The 5,000-nt window shown below is 54.1% G+C and overlaps 1 non-coding gene across 1 annotated transcript in view; it reads left to right on the forward strand.

Moving 5' to 3' along the window:
* The first annotated feature begins 4,185 nt into the window (after window positions 1-4,185).
* Window positions 4,186-5,000, forward strand: part of LOC126447520 (small subunit ribosomal RNA) — a 1,910-nt gene continuing 1,095 nt past the window's right edge. Inside the window, exon 1 of the ribosomal RNA XR_007583729.1 lies at window positions 4,186-5,000. This exon is cut by the window's right edge and continues 1,095 nt beyond it. This is a non-coding gene — a ribosomal RNA (small subunit ribosomal RNA).

A 5,000-nucleotide genomic window follows, 5' to 3' on the forward strand; every position in this document is an offset into this window, starting at 1 on the left:
CGCCTCTGCCGCACGAAATCGTCGACCGGCAATCACTCCACCGGCGCCCCACCCTAACCGCCCAACTCGCAACTCCAGCGGATGAACGGCGGACTTTTCCCGCAGTCGCAATGTGCAATCCACCCCTATAACTTGCGTTTCATGAAGAGTTATGTCCAATATGCGACATTCCCGCTGTCCCTATACATGAGCTGCGAGCTGTACCAGTTACGAGCTAGAGACGCGATCGCGTTGCTCTCTGTACGAATGCCGATGCTGAGCGGTCAGCTAGGAGGCGCTCCATCCATGTCGGTACCGGTGGGCGTTGCACTCGCAGTCGCAAAAACGTACGGCAAGTATATTACTCGGAAGAGTTTATGACAGTCCAAGCCCCCCTGCGTGGGGAGCGTCTTTCTAGGCCATGACCCACCGGAAGGGCGCAGCGTCCCCCACCCCAGACATGTGACGTCACACTATCGGTATTGACGACTCGACTCATTGCTTATAATCATTTGCCATACACCGGTGGAAGCTGCCGAGACGAGTAGCTACATAGCGCGCTCGCCGTGTCACTAATGTACAGAGATACAACAGTTTCGACTGGAACCGGATTAAACGTATACACGGCGCTGATTAGTAATACATAGACCCATCAGAATACAGATAATATATACAACTGTCCGTATACATGCTGAAAGACTCTGCTCACAATCACAACCACACGGCAGCCACACACTCTTATCACGCACTACTCTCCGCCTGTAACACGCACACAGACAATATGTAAGCACCAGCATGGAACAACACCCAGTGCATCCTCTCCGCCACATGAGACAATCCACACTGTCATAACCAGATGGGAGGTCCACTCAGAAAACGGAATATCCCACCCCCCCGACAACCACCATTGCTCAGCTAAGCCACCAACACCCACACATGTCCTACACAGGGGTGCACCCAACATCACAATACTGCCTCCTCTCACAGCACACAAACAATGGCAGGAATGAAAGACACAGGTCTGCCACAAGCATGGAATCGGAGCGCCGCCTGTCATGAGCCAAAGGTGCATCCTGACGTGGCAAATCAGATGATGCCGCAGGCATCCACTTACTATAATCACAATCAACAAACCGACCGGCCGCCCCCCCCCCCCCCCATTACACCTTTCCATACAACAATGTGTACCTTAACCTAAACTATACTGTACCTTAACCTAAACTATACTGTACCTTAACCTAAACTATACTGTACCTTAACCTAAACTATACTGTACCTTAACCTAAACTATACTGTACCTTAACCTAACCTATACGGTACCTCAACCTAACCTATATTGTGCCTCAACCTAACCTATGTTGCGCCTTAACCTAACCTATGTTGCGCCTTAACCTAACCTATGTTGCGCCTTAACCTAACCTATGTTGCGCCTTAACCTAACCTATGTTGCGCCTTAACCTAACCTATGTTGCGCCTTAACCTAACCTATGTTGCGCCTTAACCTAACCTATGTTGCGCCTTAACCTAACCTATGTTGCGCCTTAACCTAACCTATGTTGCGCCTTAACCTAACCTATGTTGCGCCTTAACCTAACCTATGTTGCGCCTTAACCTAACCTATGTTGCGCCTTAACCTAACCTATGTTGCGCCTTAACCTAACCTATGTTGCGCCTTAACCTAACCTATGTTGCGCCTTAACCTAACCTATGTTGCGCCTTAACCTAACCTATGTTGCGCCTTAACCTAACCTATGTTGCGCCTTAACCTAACCTATGTTGCGCCTTAACCTAACCTATGTTGCGCCTTAACCTAACCTATGTTGCGCCTTAACCTAACCTATGTTGCGCCTTAACCTAACCTATGTTGCGCCTTAACCTAACCTATGTTGCGCCTTAACCTAACCTATGTTGCGCCTTAACCCAACCTATGTTGCGCCTTAACCCAACCTATGTTGCGCCTTAACCCAACCTATGTTGCGCCTTAACCCAACCTATGTTGCGCCTTAACCCAACCTATGTTGCGCCTTAACCCAACCTATGTTGCGCCTTAACCCAACCTATGTTGCGCCTTAACCCAACCTATGTTGCGCCTTAACCCAACCTATGTTGGGCCTTAACCCAACACACGTTGGGCCTTAACCCAACACACGTTGGGCCTTAACCCAACACACGTTGGGCCTTAACCCAACACACGTTGGGCCTTAACCCAACACACGTTGGGCCTTAACCCAACACACGTTGGGCCTTAACCCAACACACGTTGGGCCTTAACCCAACACACGTTGGGCCTTAACCCAACACACGTTGGGCCTTAACCCAACACACGTTGGGCCTTAACCCAACACACGTTGGGCCTTAACCCAACACACGTTGGGCCTTAACCCAACACACGTTGGGCCTTAACCCAACACACGTTGGGCCTTAACCCAACACACGTTGGGCCTTAACCCAACACACGTTGGGCCTTAACCCAACACACGTTGGGCCTTAACCTGCTCTGTAATTGTCATACGACGCGTTAAATTAGTGTAGTGTTGCCTAACTGCAACCCCCGCAATATAGTTTGCTACTCGCACTGCCCGGTCCCCAGTGTATCGCTTCATGTTAAACACCTTGCAGCTATACACTGTAATGTGGATGGCAGCAGGACGTACATGCTCAATGCCCTTTGCAGTTGTTCATTGGCATTTGCAGTTGTTCATTGGCATTCGCATGGCGAAGCACTTAGCCTACGCTGTGGTACGGCCTGTGTCAACTGTCCGCTGATGTTGTACGTCCAAATCACACACTGTACTGCACATTGGTCCTCATGTACTGAATGATACATCGTGGTACATGTGACCGTACAACGACTGCGCCAACAACGGCGAACCATGCGGTCCAAATGTTGTGCACTCAGCTACGTGTCGTCTCCCTATAAGAGCTGGATTGCAGTGTGGTATGCCCTGGATGGCGATCAGCATGAGCCGTCTGTTGATGTAGTGGCGCGTGTTGTCAGACGTAGTCGTCTCTTCTCACACACCGTGATAGCATGGTGCACTGCGTTCCACATCTGCGACATGCGACAGAGGCCGGTTGACAGTCGTTCGCGCAATGGACATCGCATACGTACGGGGGCCACCTTCCACGTGTTCGCGAAGCGTGCACATGTTGTTGCGTGTATGTGGGCAGACATAGTGTGTCGTGACACCTGACACAGGCATGCAACAATCGTTGAATTTGCAAATGGCGATGGACGCCTACGTTTGCTGGTGACGTTACGCAAATGAACAACTGGTAAACCGTTGTGGTGCGGTTGTTCTCGCTAGAGGTGAATCAGTGATGGCGACGATCGGTTGAGCTACCAACCGGTTGTTCCAGCGATACCCACCATGCCCACGAACGTGAATGGCATCTGGGTGTGAAGCGATACGCGGCGGTGGCTGGGTGGGACCGTCCCCGGCCGGTGAGGGGGGGCCTCCCGGCGTGCTGGCCGCGCGGTGCGTGGGCGCACGCGCTACAGCCGGCTGGTGGGGGCGGCCAGTGGCAGGCGCGCCGGCCGACGGAGGCGGCAGGCGGCGCAGCTGCGCGCCGGCGCACCCTGCACGCGGCGCCGTGCGGCCAAAGTAGGTCCTCGCGGGCCCGGTGCGAAGCGCGGTGGACATCTGCAGTGTGCTGGTCCGATTGAGGACTGTGTGCGCTGAGGATGCGCCGCCGCCCGGCGCTCGGCGCCGCGACGCCGTCTGCTGCTCGGTCGCCTCTGCGGTTCTCGCAGGTGGTTTGTATCGCAGCTGTGCGGACGTGTTGGCGCGTGCGCTGTGCTGGGAGAGTTCGCTTCGGCACCCAAGTGGGGCTTTTGTCCTTCTGTGGCGCTGGCGTTGGAGCTGCCGGTCACCGTAGGTGGCGCGTGTTGTCTCCCGCCGGCAATGCCACGACAGCACGCTCCCGGGCCTCTGTCGGCAGCGGCAAGCTCAGTTGGGAGCACGGGTGGTCGCACCTAAAGCGTCTACTCGCCAAACCCCGGGCGATTGCGCCTCTCTCGAACCCGACCAAGTACTTAGGACGGCGCTGCGCGCCGCCGGGACCTGAGAGGGTTTCGAGGTGTATGGTGCAGGGGAGCTCAGCCTCCTCCTGTTTGCAGAATAATTGAGCGGACGCTTGCGTGTTCGCGCGGGCCCCCGGGACACACTCCCGGGCGGCCGGCTGCTCAGCTCTAGTTGACGCAGCTCCCTGGTTGATCCTGCCAGTAGTCATATGCTTGTCTCAAAGATTAAGCCATGCATGTCTCAGTACAAGCCGCATTAAGGTGAAACCGCGAATGGCTCATTAAATCAGTTATGGTTCCTTAGATCGTACCCACGTTACTTGGATAACTGTGGTAATTCTAGAGCTAATACATGCAAACAGAGTCCCGACCAGAGATGGAAGGGACGCTTTTATTAGATCAAAACCAATCGGTCGGCTCGTCCGGTCCGTTTGCCTTGGTGACTCTGAATAACTTTGGGCTGATCGCACGGTCCTCGTACCGGCGACGCATCTTTCAAATGTCTGCCTTATCAACTGTCGATGGTAGGTTCTGCGCCTACCATGGTTGTAACGGGTAACGGGGAATCAGGGTTCGATTCCGGAGAGGGAGCCTGAGAAACGGCTACCACATCCAAGGAAGGCAGCAGGCGCGCAAATTACCCACTCCCGGCACGGGGAGGTAGTGACGAAAAATAACGATACGGGACTCATCCGAGGCCCCGTAATCGGAATGAGTACACTTTAAATCCTTTAACGAGTATCTATTGGAGGGCAAGTCTGGTGCCAGCAGCCGCGGTAATTCCAGCTCCAATAGCGTATATTAAAGTTGTTGCGGTTAAAAAGCTCGTAGTTGGATTTGTGTCCCACGCTGTTGGTTCACCGCCCGTCGGTGTTTAACTGGCATGTATCGTGGGACGTCCTGCCGGTGGGGCGAGCTGAAGGCGTGCGACGCGCCTCGTGCGTGCTCGTGCGTCCCGAGGCGGACCCCGTTGCAATCCTACCAGGGTGCTCTTGAG

The sequence above is a fragment of the Schistocerca serialis genome, unplaced genomic scaffold (genome assembly GCF_023864345.2).
Source record: "Schistocerca serialis cubense isolate TAMUIC-IGC-003099 unplaced genomic scaffold, iqSchSeri2.2 HiC_scaffold_510, whole genome shotgun sequence".
Lineage (NCBI taxonomy): Eukaryota > Metazoa > Arthropoda > Insecta > Orthoptera > Acrididae > Schistocerca > Schistocerca serialis.